Source organism: Schistocerca serialis, chromosome 9, assembly GCF_023864345.2.
Source record: "Schistocerca serialis cubense isolate TAMUIC-IGC-003099 chromosome 9, iqSchSeri2.2, whole genome shotgun sequence".
NCBI classification, from domain to species: domain Eukaryota; kingdom Metazoa; phylum Arthropoda; class Insecta; order Orthoptera; family Acrididae; genus Schistocerca; species Schistocerca serialis.
This window is the reverse complement of record NC_064646.1, coordinates 363216553-363232587: the sequence shown is the minus strand read 5'-3', so window position 1 is coordinate 363232587 and position 16035 is coordinate 363216553. Positions and strand designations below refer to the sequence as shown.

General features: G+C 41.0%; 1 protein-coding gene across 1 annotated transcript in view; it reads right to left on the bottom strand.

Annotated features, from left to right (window-relative positions):
- The window catches only part of LOC126418644 (extracellular serine/threonine protein kinase four-jointed), a 1345623-nt gene that overhangs the window by 731248 nt on the left and 598340 nt on the right, over positions 1–16035 (bottom strand). Inside the window, exon 4 of the mRNA XM_050085506.1 lies at positions 6074–6116. The gene's annotated coding sequence lies outside the window, so the exon portion shown is untranslated. The remainder of the gene's footprint in view (positions 1–6073; positions 6117–16035) is intronic.

Genomic DNA, 16035 nt, shown 5'->3' with positions numbered 1-16035 from the left:
GCTCTGCATTTTGGCGATCTAACGCGCTAATGGATCAGAATTTGCACGATACTCCTCAGGAGGACATTTAACGACTCTATCAATCAACGCCAAGCCCGCATCTCGTGGTCGTGCGGTAGCGTTCTCGCTTCCCACGCCCGGGTTCCCGGGTTCGATTCCGGGCGGGGTCAGGGATTTTCTCTGCCTCGTGATGGCTGGGTGTTGTGTGATGTCCTTAGGTTAGTTAGGTTTAAGTAGTTCTAAGTTCTAGGGGACTGATGACCATAGTTGTTAAGTCCCATAGTGCTCAGAGCCATTTGAACAATCAACGCCAAGCCGAATAACTGATTGAATAAGGACCAGATGTGGACCAGCGCTTCATTGATTTGCTGAATTAATGAAGCTTATTCTCTTGAAAAAAATCATATAATTTTCCTGAAATTGTAATTATTTGTTTATACATGTACATCGCATCTATTTCGATAATTCCTTCGTGTTGCACAGCTTTCTTTTTTTTTTTTTTTTTTTTTTTTTTTTTTTAGAGTGTATATGAAAACCGTACTAATCAAGGCAAGGCAAATGAAATCCTTGGGTTTGCTGGAAGCTTTCTGAAAAAGTGCACAGCATCAGTAAAGAAAATCACACGCAGTCGCTGACACGACCAGTTCCAAAATATTATTCGAGTGACTGGACTTTTTGTGAAGTATGCAAGACAGCAGGCATCGAAAGAATTCAGACACGCGCTGACGGGACTGAAACAGGTCGGTATTTTCACAGAATTTAAATGAAAATCTTCGTAACAGAGGTGACAATTCTGCTGCTGCAATCGTATATTTCGTATGGGCACCATGCGAATAAGATTAGAGAGAAAGAGTCCGTACAGAGGGAAACAGACAATCATTTTTCATGGGCTCAGTCGCTAATATGTGTACGAAGTGCCCTGTGCAACACACTGAACGATGGTGTATACACGCAGATGTAGATAAAGTTTCGTAAGGAAGACGTGTTGTTTCACGTATGTTGAGAGATGATAAACAGCATAGATTTTCTCCCGGCGCAGCCATCTGCGCTATGAATGTGGCCGCCTGCATCAGCAATCGCGTAGTTTGCTAAGCAACAGGCTCCATTGTCTGGTCACGATCTGAAGTGCAAAGGATCGTCACGTAGTAATTGCCTGCAATCATTTCAAACAATCGGCGCCTAGCTAACAGATGTTTCTGTTTGATACAGAAAATCTGTACAGCAACGTGCATTACGATTAGTTGGGACAACTTGGCACAGTGTGCGTGAAAGCTGTAATGGGTGTTTTCCCACGGCATACTAGGCAAGTGTGTGAAACTTTCGATCTAATGTTAGCTATTAGAAATGGCTAAACTGGAATATCTGAGTAAATGTTTTCCTAGGCTTGTTTGGAAAGGGACTAGATTCGCAAGAGGACAATATCTCGTAGCGAAAACCAGAGCGGTTGTTGTTTACGGTCGTTGTTTTTTAATGTTGGATATCGCCGGCAGTGGTTTGCAACATATGGGACTCCCTTCCTCCGTTTGTTTATTTTGTGTCGTGTGCGTGTGTCGCAAGCCAATACAGGCCGACTGTGCATTACGTACGATTATGATGAAATGAAATAAACCCTGACATCGGCCGCAAATAGGCAATGAAATGAATTCAATGGCAATAAGCGAAAATTTCGGCAGGACGGAGGGTCAAAACCGGATTTCCCTCTTTAGGCTCGCGTTCACCTTAATTGCTTTGGTTATCCGAGCACGCTCTGAGCTCGGACCAAATTCCCAACTTGTCACACTACTAAGGTAGAGTCCCTTGTCCACCACATTCGAAAGAACAAACACCATATACTACTGGCCATTAAAATTGCTACATCACGAAAATGACGTGCTACAGACGCGAAATTTAACCGACAAGAAGAAGACGCTGTGATATGCAAATGATCAGTTTTTCAGAGCATTCACACAAGTTGGGCGCCGGTGGCGACGCCTACAACGTGCTGACATGAGGAAAGTTTCCAACAGATTTCTCATACACAAACAGCAGTTGACCGGCGTTGCCTGGTGAAACCTTGTTATGATGCCCCGTGTAACAAGGAGAAATGCGTACCATCACGTTTCCGACCTTGATAAAGGGCGGATTGTAGCCTATCGCGATTGCCGTTTATCGTATCACGACATTGCTGCTCGCGTTGGTCGAGATCCAAAGACTGTTAGCAGAATATGGAATCGTGGGTTCAGGAGGGTAATACGGAACGGCGTGCTGGATCCCAACGGCCTCGTATGACTAGCAGTCGAGATGATAGGCATCTTATCCGCATGGCTGTAACGGATCGTGCAGCCACGTCTCGATCCCTGAGTCAACAGATGGGGACGTTTGCAAGACAACAACCATCTGCACGAACAGTTCGACGACGTTTGCAGCAGCATGGACTATCAGCTCGGAAACCATGGCTGCGGTTACCCTTGACGCTGCATCACAGAGAGGAGCGCCTGCGATGGTGTGCTCAACGACGAACCTGAGTGCACGAATGGCAAAACGTCATTTTTTCGGATGAATCCAGGTTCTGTTTACAGCATCATCATAATCGCATCCGTGTTTGGCGACATCGCGGTGAACGCACATTGGTAGCGTGTATTCGTCATCGCCATACTGGCGTATCACCCGGGGTGATGGTATGGGCTGCCATTGGTTACACGTCTCGGTCACCTCTTGTTCGCATTGACGGCACTTTGAACAGTGGACGTTACATTTCAGATGTGTTACGACTCGTGGCTCTACCCTGCATTCGATCCCTGCGAAACCCTACATTTCAGCAAGCTAATGCACGACCGCATGTTGCAGGTCCTGTACGGGCCTTTCTGGATACAGAAAATGTTCGACTGCTGCCCTGGCGAGCACATTCTCCAGATCTCTCACCAACTGAAAACGACTGGTCAATGGTAGCCGAGCAATTGGCTCGTCACAATACGCCAGTCACTACTCTTGATGAACTGTGGTATCGTGTTGAAGCTGCATGGGCAGCTGTGCCTGTACACGCCATCCACGCTCCGTCTGACACAATGCCCAGGCGTATCAAGGCCGTTATTACGGCCAGAGGTGGTTATTCTGGGTACTGATTTCTCAGGATCCATGCACCCAAATTGCGTGAAAATGTAATCACTTGTCAGTTCTATTTTTCCAATGAATACCCGTTTATCATCTGTATTTCTTCTTGGTGTAGCAATTTTAATATGATTATATTTTATGCGTCGAATGGAAAGAGTATGATAGAGTCTGCTCCTGAGTTCGTCGCTTGCCGTCAAGTCAGAGGCGTTTCCCCGCATACCATCAACTCTACGGCGCTGGCACTGGCGATCTTTCGGTAATTCCACTTAGTTGAATGAAACGCAGCATAAACTGAACAAATCCTCTTCTCTATTTCTACTCCGCACATACCGACCTACCCAAGTGTGGATGGCAATTATCTATTCCTGCGATGTATCTGAGATGGATGTTGTGAGCTTCCTTCTCGTTACTCACTTTGTTGATAATTCTCTCCTTGTCAATGGTGGATTGTTTAATCATTAATTATACTTGATGAGCCGCTGGGTGAAGTTCATTATGCACAATGGATTGCGATGGCACTATTACGTTATTATATAGTTCGTCGAAAGGTATTACTGAATTACTGAAACGAAATAAGCCACAGGATTCTCACTGTTGCATGGCATTCCCTATATGTGAATTACTGTTCAGTATCCTTCCGTCGCGCGACCATAAATTCAGTTCAGTACTGGCCTTTCTTACGTGCACTTTGATATATTTTTAACTAGTATTCCCGGTCGACCACAACATATGAAGAGTCTAAATTAACTACCGTGGAGCTGGTGCGCGCTCAGAAATAAACGACCGTAAAATTCATGCTATACCGCTTGTTGTCGGACCTCACAGAGGTTGTATTTGTCCTCGATATCGAGCGAGAAGCCTATTGGAAGATACTGAGAAACAAAATCTCTACAAGGAGAAATTTTTTATGTATATCACCACAAAGCTGCTAAAATCTTTATTATGCTGCAACAATTTCTGAGAATATGTCATAATTTGGCCGATTTTAGAATTGAAAATTATGCATATCACTTGTCTATTATTTTAAAACGTGTTATTGCCTAGTTAGTGGCGTGAAAGGGAATAGGCCTGATTCAAGGTACAATACTAAATTACTTTGAACACAACATGTGATACACTCCAATTTAAATTCTAAAATCTGCCAGACGGTCTTTTGCGACAGCTGGCCGTTAACTGAAGATAATTTTTCTTCTGGAATTTCCAAAACATCCTGCCACCCAAACAGAAAAGGCATATTCATCCTCTTGCATAATTATTACTCTCTGATTCATGTTACAACTACGTCAATCTATTTCTCGTAAGTGTTTTTCTCATTATTGTTCATATTGCCGTGGCCCCACGAAAAAACCCTCTGTAACATATGGTAGTAAGTCATTCACTGTTTACTTATATAGTAAATATTTGATACTGTTTATTTATCGTTTGCGTAATGTTTTGTTCCACATTACATGTATACTGTCAACATACGAACACACACCCAGGTTGCAATATTCACTTATATCCATTATCTACGTTTACTCTATAATGCATCACAGTTCAGAGATCGCGAAGTGGTAAAGCGTGATAGCTATCATATTCATATTCCTTGTACTTACGTTTAGCGTTTTCTTTCGGCGAAAAAGTGTTAAATCAAATGCATCTACATACAATGTTTGAGTGTGAATAACTACAAAATACACACAATCAGAACAAATTTAATGTAAATATCCTAAAAACACAGCAACCTTTTCGTTTAAGAACCCTTTCGTCATCGGTAACTAAATTTCTGTTATTTCCGCCAGAACCAGGACCATAGCGTCTATTTGCACATGGTAATGTCCCTGAAATAACTCCATTTGATGATGAGTAACCTGAAAATTAGTTAACGGAACAGAAAATAAATCGTATCAAAATTTAAAAAAGAAAAGAAACGGGAGTGGTTGCATGTTACACCCAAATAAATCGCTAAGCTAAATCACAGCTGCAGTTCAGCATCCACAATGGGTATAGTGATTTACCCAAAGAAGCTTTTATCATCTCTATAGAAAATTATTGCGCAAAGAAGGTGAACAAGAGGGTATAAAGTACTTAAATGCCATGATGTTCCTCTTCCATAGCGCTACGCTAGCCTGAAAAATATTCGACTGCATGACGATTGTTGAACGCTGAACTACTGAGATCTCTCGATAACGTTTGTCGGATTCATGTACGTATTGCTTCGCTTTGTTTGACGCATTAATCATCCGTAGTGGATGTTGCAACCGCTCTGATAGCCATAGAACTTTAATAATGCAGGTACGCAGTGGCTAAGAAAAAGTTGCACTGCACTACATTTATAAGGGCAGAAGAGTACTTGTAACAGCAGCAAAACAAGAACACTTAACTACAAAGCAACATAACAGTTTCGCGTTTCCTTTAAAACAATAAAAAAGTTTTAGTACGTTACGCTGCAACGTAGAATATTAACAATTAATAGATGTGTACATTTTTTAATACGTGCACCAATACACTGCAAATGTTATTGTGTCCACAGTGCTTACGAACGGGAACAAAATTAATGGAACAATAAAACACACAGTGAATAATATTATGATCTACATCTACATTTATAATCCGCAAGCCACCGAACGGTGTGTGGCGGAGGGCACTTTACATGCCACTGTCATTACCTCCCTTTCCTGTTCCAGTCGCGTATGGTTCACGGGAAGAACGACTGATTATGTATTACACGACAAGAAATATGTGTTTCTCCTGTAGGTGGCAACATACGCGAGATAACTGGTCAACATTATTTGCATTAGTTCCAGGCGCTATGATAACTGTATTGTATTACATTTATGAAATCCTGCTGGAGTTTCCTGTAATCCAGTAGTACTGAGTGAATGAAGATGGTCTTCCAAGACATGAAATAGCAATATTTTGCACGTGGTAGTTATCACATGAAAAAAAAAATTCTAATTATGTCCAGTAACGGCAGACTACAAGAAAAGTTTGAGAGACTTACCTCAGTCCCAGAAGCAGCTTGCAGTGCGGCAGGTGAAGTATACCTGGAAAACAAAAAGTACCAAATTAATTAATCTGAAACAGATGTGTGTAGCACAATAGTGCAGATGATATTCGCATTCGTTAATTTGTTATTGTAAGACCACTATGCGATCAGTTATTAAATTCAGAATTCATTTTTATTTTATCTATGAAAGATGCATCTAAGTTGAAATAAGGATGCTTAACACACAAAACAATATTTCCTTCTCAATTTTCTGGCATGAGATTAGAACTGTTTCAGAGGATGTTACAGATATGTCAGAACAATGTCGAATACGTTGATCGTCAATCCACAGGTCCGGTCATGTTACCCGCTCTGACGTGTTCTGTGTATACCACTATAAACTATATAATCGCCGATCTTCCCTTCTGTCACCGCATATCTTCAACTAGTAATATTTGCAAATGATAGATATCAAACACCATGTATGTTAGTAACAAGAGGTGGTATAAAGTGGGGGATGAAGACTGATGACTTGTAGCACAAGGAAAACAGTGGAAAGGGAAAAAACTTATTCGAGTGTCATGTTTTATCACGGACGGGTTGAATAGCACAGTCTGGTAACGGTTAATTACTTAACAAACAACAACAGCACACTGTCTACTGTTAAATACATAGGGCAGAATCACGAAAGTTTTTAAAGAAAATACTTTAAAATATTCAAATAGCAAATTAAGTTACAAGCTAGTCGAACAAATACTAATCATGTATAGTCTGGTATTCACAATCTGAAATTACGCATGCACTACATCAGTGAGCAGTATGGCCTGTTATTTGTTTTTTATAGCATTGACATTATTGACTTAAGTTCCATCTACAAAGTTCATCGAATTACGATACTGGGTCACCGTTCGCGGCTATTCTTTTGCTGGTTCCATTATTAATGATCATTGTTGTTTACACCTCATCGACAACAGCTAAGAACCATGTACTCTTACGTGCCTCATAAATGAATTTGGTTAATTAACATTTATATTGCAAAGTAATATTAGACACTATCAGTGCCTTTAGTATTCGTGTCTTTATTCATCCTTCACGGCCCTTTCAGTTACAAAACGTCATTCGGTATAATGGTAATTCTACTTATTGTCACCCAATGACGACAAATATAACGGTACTGCGTAAGCAATAAAGCATTCATGACCTTTCACTATCGGGTTTTGGACATGCTGTGTGAGAATAAAATGTCCAAATGCAGACTGATGCGTCACTTATCAGTTCTGTTTGGCTATTCCAAGACTTTAACATACAGGAGGATATAATTTAATGAATTTAATTTAACGAAATTAATTGAAAAACTTTACGCTGCTAAATACATAGGGCTGTAAAATTCATACCACAGAACCACGAAAGTTTTAAAGAAAATACCTTAAAATAGTCAAATAGCAAATTAAGTTACAAGCTACTCTAACAAACACCAGTCATGTATCGTCTGGTATTCACAATCTGAACTTACGCATGCACTACATAAATGAGCAGTATGGCCTGCGGTCGGCAGCGCCTATATAAGACACAAAGTGTCTGACGCAGTTGTTAAATCAGTTACTTCTTCTACGATCGCAGGTTATCAAGATTGAAGTGAGTCTGAACGTGGTGTTATAGTCGGCGCCGAGCGACGGCACTCAACATCTCTGAGGGAGTGACGAAGTGGCGATTTTCCCATACAACCAATTCACGAGTGTACCGCGAATATCAGGAACCCGGTGAAACATCAGATATTCGACATTGCTGAGGTCGGAAAAAGATCCCGCAAGAACAAGACCAACGACGACTGATGAGAATCGTCCAACGTGAGAGAGGAGCAAACCTTCCGCAAATTGCGCCAGATTTCAGTGCTGGGGTACCGACAAGTGTCGGCGTGCGAACCATTCAATGAAACATCATCGATACGGACTTTCGGAGCCGAAGGCCCACTCGTGTTCCCTTGATGACTCTGCACGACACAAAGCTTTACGGCTTGCCTGAGCCCGTCAACACCGACACTGGACTGTTGATGATTGGAAACACGTTGCGTGGTCGAACGAGTCTCGTTTCAAATTGTATCGAGCGGATGGACGTGTACGGGTATGGAGACAACCTCATGAATTCATGGATCCTGCATGTCAGCAGGGAACTGTTCAAGCTGTTGGAGGTTCTGCAGTGGTGTGGGGCGTGTGCAGTTGGAGTGATATGGGACCCCTGATATGTCGAGATACGATTCTGACAGGTGACACGTACGTAAGCATCCAGTCTGACCCCTGCAACTGTTCATGTCCATTGTGCATTCCGACGGACTTGGTCTGTTCCAGCAAGACCATCCGACATCCCACACGTCCAGAATTGCTGTATAGTGTCTCCAGAAACACTCTTCCGAGTTTAAAAACATCCGCTGGCCACTAAACTCCCCAGACACGAAGATTATTGACCATATATGGGAAGCCTTGCAACGTGTTATTCAGATGATTTGTTGGGAGCCCTGCAGGATTCATGGTGTCACATCCCTCCAGCACTACTTCAGACATTAGTCGAGTCCATGCCATGTCGTGTTGCGGCACTTCTGCGTTCTCGATGGGGTCCTACATGATATTAGGCAGTTGTGCCAGTTTCTTTGGCTGTTCAGTGTGTATCTGTTTACATGTCCCATAGCTCTGTCCGTAGATGTACGGTGTCATACGTATGAAAATTACGTTCTCACATTTATCCATTTCTACATTCGTGTAGGACACAAAGAAATCTACTACCTTGACATACGAGCAACGAATATCGAACTCAGGAGAAAGCATGTGTTAGTATTTCACATCTCGGCACTGCAGCGCTGTCAACGAAAGAAACAGGAAGCTAGAGAGAGACGGACAGACAGACAGATGTAATCAGGAATGTAGGGTGAGAGGGGCAGAATTTACAGACAAGGGTAAAAGTAGATGTGGCCTGGAAATACGAACGTTCTCCACTCCACGCCTCCGACATCGGCAAAACCACGCACTCGCCTCACCAACCAGCTGCGACAGCCTATACCAGTATTGTAAGGCCACATGGCAGTACTGCAGTAAATTGAAGCCACATTGCAGCAATGTTGGGAGCAGCTCTATTGCTGTCACATACAGCCCATAAATACGGCACACCTTAAGAATATGAAGACTGCGTTTTATTCCACAACTGAAACATATGGGAAAAGGATAAATTTTGCGTGTTGTACCACTGAAAGTCCAGACAGAGTGCACCTCAGACATCGAGAGCTTCCCTTAAGGGGCTCCGGAACGCCCTATACTTGCAATGTTAAAATAACGCTTACAAATTACATCTTTCCTCACAAAGTATTTGAGGTAGGAAGTTGAACGTTTTACAGATTATTTATTGGAATATGAGCTACAACTTAACACAGGGAATTTACAAAATTTTAGTTCAGTTATTAAAGATGATTTTTTCAATTGTAATGAAAATTCACAACATTTTTTTGCAATTTTTTATTTATATATTCAAAAATATACAGTTTTTTGGAAAAAGGCTGTGTTAAATTATGCAGAAGGTACTGTGTAACATTTACTGAAAGTTTGAAACAAATATGTTTGGAAGATCCTTAGAAAACATGTAATTAGTATGAGAAAATAAAAGTTTTGGGAATCGAGCGACAAAGATTGGATTAACTTTTTAGTGCATTCCAGGTCCATAGGATGGATTATCTTCATCCTCTGCAAACTCCTCCTCCAGCTTCCTCTTGTTCCTCCTCCTGTTTACTCTTGCTTGTATTTCTAGACTCTTTACAGCCCTGTCTGCAGCCCGAAGGCGTTCCTTGTCTAAAGCAAGCATCGCTCGTACCATGTTACAACCTATCTTCATTCCCATATTTCTAAATACCTTGCACCTTACAATGTCGCCATCATTGAAAGTCGCAACAGCGTGATACACACCAAAGTGAAGTGTTTCTATTCCAACAAATACAGTCTTGGGGATTCTCGACCATATAACACTATTTACACTTTCATTGGGGTTTTGAGTTTTTCCGTGAATACACTTTTTCAACAGTTCAGATGCTGCTAAGTCTCTGAAAATAGGTTTTATCACCTCCATTATTGCATGAGGCAGACTATGCTTATGAGTGTACACTTCACCAGTTAGCAATCCTTTGTTATATTTACACCAACTGTCTTCTTCTTTGGGACACAAGCTATGTTGGGGATTTTCATCGGTTGAAGAAGTATGAAAAAAAAAGAGCCCAAACAGCCTTCTTCATTTCGTCGACACTTTGTGTATTTTGCCTAATAGCCATTCCATAATAGTTCTGTATTTTGTCAATTACACTGTCAGTTAACCTTCCCTTCCCATCCAACCCTTTACCATCACTGAGTTTTTGTTTTTTGTACGAAGCTTTCAGTCGCCGAAGTCTTGTTCCCATTCGCTTCTGTACGTGTCCAATACACTCAAATTTCTGCACTACAACATCATCACCATAGGGCTTCAGTCCTTGAACATGTTTGAAACTTTTAGAATCACCGTCACCAAGGTAATTAACATATCGCACTTTATCACACGCCTCAGAACGCTGGAATATACTGGCAACACCAGCCACTTCCATTCCTCCACTACTGCCACTATAGTTAGCTTTGCAATTATTTCCATGTGTACCTTTATATTTTTGTGGACATCTACAATACTTTGATATTACTGCTACATCTAAAACTTTCCCTGTATACATACTGGTGGCAGATACTACACCATGAAGAGATGTGTGTCCCCGTTTATGCCAGGTACCATCGAACGCTGCAGTCAAATCTCTGCTACCATTATTTTCCATTACTGCCTCTTCCACAGCGTTCTTCATAGATTCTATACAGACATCTTCTACTTTAGACCCTATTAATTTATTATAGGTCGTAAACTTGGTTGGGGGATTTGGAAGATTCATGATGCCACAGAAAATTGCACCTGCAGTAGCACCCTTACCAACTGAACGCAAGAAATAAACAAATCTAATGTTGTGTTCGTAGATTTTGCTACCATTTTCTTCAGTTGCAGTTACTGCAACACTGTTCCAAAAGGTGGTCATGTATGAACACTTATCACATTTCAGTTGTATTTCACTAGCACGTCCTACGTGCTTTATTATGGAGAGTTCCAGATGAATACATCTTACACAGTTTGAAAAAATTCCTTTGAGAACCGACATATCAAATATTTCATTCACATCCGATTCGCCCATAAAACATTCATAGTTTTCACTCATTGAACCAAGCTTCTTCTGTGAAGTATTTTCTTTCCCACTTCGACTGCTATGGGCAGGTGTACTTGAGAGGTTAGGTTCACTCACTTGGTTATCGTCTTTATTGTTTACAGTAATAACACATACCTTTGGCTTTCCAACATTTCTCCTTTTCTTAAAAGCCTTCAGAGGATTTCTAATAACTTTACTTTTACTCATTATTATACTTCAACAAAACAGAGACTCAAGAAACAGAATTAATTACGAATATTTTCGAGATAACGACAGAGTAAATAAACATGAAACAATCGACAATCACACCAGCGATATATATTGAACCATCACAGGTTAGCCACAACACATACTTTATCTCACATCACTAAAATGTACCTGATGAACACGGACGTTAACAATAACACTATTTGACAGCAGTTTAACAGCGCCACAGTGGGTCACGCCCATGTAGAACACAATTCAAAAAAAATTTAAAAATAGTTGTAGTCTTCGGAATTGAATAAATTATATATCTATTAAAAGGTAATAGTCTGCAGATTCAGAAAACGCAAAAAAGTAAAAATTGAACTTTTCATGATTTTGAGCCTTTCCGGAGCCCCTTAAACAATAGTATTATTTAATCAGCAATAATCAAAGGAAAGTAATCATATAATTTCAATGTTAATACACAAATTCATTTATATTCATTAACACTGAATGGTCGAATTTCACATACTTAATTATGTCTGAATGAGCAAGACGATCTATCAGTTACGTACGCAAGAACAGGAGTTAGCGTAAGCAAAGTTTTAGTTTGGTGGCATTAGCCTGTAACTATTTAATCAAAATCAGCAAGATGGCGGCTAGTAAGAAGCAGCCGTAGTATAGTTTGAAGGTCTCTATTTTGTTAAGATCCGCCTCCACCACGCACACTTGGTGCCATCTCAGTTCGGTTTAATGGTTCCTTCTGTGTCCAGGAGCTGGCTATAGCCACTGGCATCATCGTCGCTAGAGGGTTGTTACCATATTCCGTGTTTTGGAAACCGAGCTAACATAAATACGAGCGCACTTCACCTCACTCTCTCTATCTACCTGCACTACGGATCAAGTCTTGGTGGAGACGAGTCGTCCTGTATAGGAAAACGTGATGGATAGTTAGTCCAACAGTCGTTAACCAAAGGTATTCATTTTGGTCTAGTTTCCAACACAGACTGGTGCGCATGTATTTTAGGAAATGTCGTCGAATAGAAGAAGTCAAGCATTCCTCTGCGCATTAAGCCTTGTTTTAAGAAACATTAAATTCACAAATTACGTCGCGATGTTATTAGTAATTCCCGGCCACCGTAGCTGCAGCAACGCCAAATCTCCAGATCTCGCAGCCAAGCCAAATAAAGTTCCTATGTCGGTAGTTTAGTTCCCCATCCTTGCTACGTCTCCCTTGGTCTTTCTAACAATTTATCAACACTTCGTTCGGCCTGAGGTACTAGTCTTACAATGTGTTAATGTGTTATTCATGGCAGCAGCAGGCTATAGTCAGAAGCAATGATTGTTGTGCTCACTGCCTTGCTTGCGGTAGGAACAGACCCTTTAAAAAAAAAAAAAAAAAAAAAAAAAACTGATTAAAATTTCTCTTAACGACTCCCATGAATCATCATGCAGAACATTTGTTGTACAGTGAACGGTGCTGTATTCTGACAGTGTCTCCCTTTCCGTATAGAAGTCATTCTTCACTGAACAATGCAACCGCCTTTTTTTTTCCAAATGCTTGAGTACTTTCTGTGTTACTCTGTTAAAGCATCTATCCTGATACTCCCTTATTTTCTGCTGTGCAATTATTCCAGCCGCGGTAGTGAACTGGAACAAAACCCTTGTAGCTGTAAGAAAGTGATGGATTCGATTGCCAGCAAATTTGCCGAATACTCACATCCGACAGCCAATCTAGAATATGTGTAATAATCGGGTGAGTCATTCATGCAATGGAAATTTAACAATTACATTGATATCTATGACCTATACCAAACGACCCTATCGTGAGTAACCACGGTTTAGTGCTGGACTTTGAACTTGTAGATAAGATGGAAAACATGACCCAGCTGCTTTTGAATGAGTGGGCAGCGCCTGCTCAAAAGTATCTAGACACCCCTATATATCTAGAAATTGACCACCAGACATCGCTAGAGGCGGACCTGAGGTCGGGAGTATAATGGTGTCAGTACGTAATCTGTAACAGCAGAATGGGTCGGTCTGGAGATCCATCAGGGACGTTTCAATCCCTCTAAAGCTGCACAAGTCGGCTGTTGGAGATTTGATTCTGAAGTGGAATGTAAACCGAGATTAGGCAACCACATGTACCGACGGACAGGGACCGCCGAGCAATTTGGAGGGCGGCTGTAAAAAATCGCATGAAATCAGCGGAAAGAACTATATGTGAGTTCTAAATTGCTACCAGCAGTCCAGCTATCGTAATGACTGATCGTAGTGAATTAAAAAGAATAGGGTACAACGGTCGAGCACCTCTTCATTCGGTTGTGTGGTCAATGCTCAGAGATACTTGAGGTGGTGTGAAGTGGGACGTCCATGGACAGTGGATGACTGGAGTGATTTGGAGTGATGACTCACGCTATGCCCTGTGGCAATTCGATGGAAGGTCCTAGAGAAATTTATCTGCCGTCGTGTGCATTGCCAACGGTGAAGCAGAGTGGAGGTGGTGTTACGCTATAGTGCGTTTACCATGGTTACTGTCTGGTCCACTTATTGAGCTTAAGAAAATGCCAAATGCAGAAAGACAGAAAACATTTTACAGCATTGTGAACGGTGTACAGTAGACAAACAGATCCGAGACGAGTCCCGATCTGAAGTCAATGGAACAACTTCGGGATGAGATGGAACGTAAACTTCGCTACACCCCCAGCGCCCTATTTCATTACTGCTTTTGGCTTTGAAGAAGAATGGGATGCCATTCCTCCAAGACATTCTGACACCTCGTTGAAACTATTCCTACCATTGTAGCAATCAAAAGGCGTAGGGTGGACGCACCCGATATTAATGTCCCTGAGCCCCTGACCTACGATATTTCCGAACGGGGCGAAAACTTGATAGATGAGACCCCCAACACGAGCGTTTAAGATAGAACATAGGACGTCAAAAATTTAACAAAAACGATTCTTCCAAAATATGTTCATTTTGTAGCGCACACCTTTTTGAAGAGTTTGATGTACATAAAACATGTATGTTCGAGGAAATGTAAGACATGTTATTTGGTCTTAAGTGTGTCGAAGTGCAGTGCCACATCTCTTCACACGGCACTCTTCCATCGCAAGTCACTGTATTTCGCTCTGTATACTTTGTAATGGAAGCCATCAAACCTGTATTCGCGACAGTCCTGTGGTGCCTCTCCTGCTCCCAGGTGGCCGGTTTGACATCCTAAGTCCATTTTTTTTTTAAGTTCACAATTAATACTGGTTGGGATTATTTGTGACCGGAAGAATAATAACTGCTCAGAAGATATGCATTCTTTATTTCCTATTAGCTAATAACTTTCTCTTTTGTGAGACATAAAATTAAATATAGGAAAGAAAAAACCAGTAAAGACAAGAGACAATCAAGACAATATGTATTGCCTTATCCTTACGCCCCATCAATTTTTTTCTCTCTGATCTTGCTACAGGTTTACACGGCGTGCATTCATTCCTTTTTGCGAAATAATCTGTTATGCCATTGAAGTTCCTCAGTCGTTTTGCTGTATGAAAAATCAAAATGCCGTTGTATAATACTGAAAAGGCTGTTAGTACGAATAATACCCAAGACTGGTGTGGTTTCTCGATTTGGTTGCGTCTTTTTCGTCACTGTCTGTTAGATAAATCTAAATAAGTCATTCCAGTATCGCAGCAACTGTAACACAGGCCAAATAAGCGAGACTGTTTTCCAAAAATGTTCGTTTTTATCTACCTCGTTTACATAAATAACACGACAGAATATGAAACTTACTAGCAGATTAAAACTGTGTGCCGGACCGAGACTCGAACTCGGGACCTTTGCCTTTCGTGGGAAAGTGCTCTACCGACTTTTTTTTTTTTTTTTTTGCACGACGATTACCACTTTTATATATATATATTGAAAGGTGGCTGCACTGAGCCACAGCGCCAGAGATTGCGCCAAAGAGTTTTATTCCGCCGCCTCCACTATAGTGCTTATCGAGATGTGGTAGTAGTGAGTCGGTGTTGAGATGTTGTAGCAGGGAGTGCTTGTTCCATGTTTTATGCAGTTGTTTGATGGGCTAGACAGCAGATGTTGTTCGAATGGAGATATTGTAATGATCAGAGTGCTTTTCGTCAATATATATTAAGGTAAAAAAATTCATTTTTTTTATTATTTCAATGTCTTCAATAATGCGTCATTACAGGTTCAGTCAACAAAGCATCTGGCTTGTGTTCTTGTACTAGAGTGTAATTCTGGTTTTCTTGCGCAATTATAGTATTTCTATTTTTTTTAATTACTTCAGTATAAATGGTATTTAAAATTTCTTGTCTTATTGAAGAAGAACCGTGCCAGATGTGTACGTTGAATCACACTTCCACACACAGAACAGTTACACTTGTGCTTTGGTTTCGTACGTTTTATAGTTGCTGGGGACTTAATTAATTAATTGTGTTAACGGAAATTTTCTTTCATTCTTTGTTGTTATTCTATGCAGTCAGATTGCGTACTAAAACTAGTCAGGGCCAACCGGTTACGAGACTTCGTAATCGGA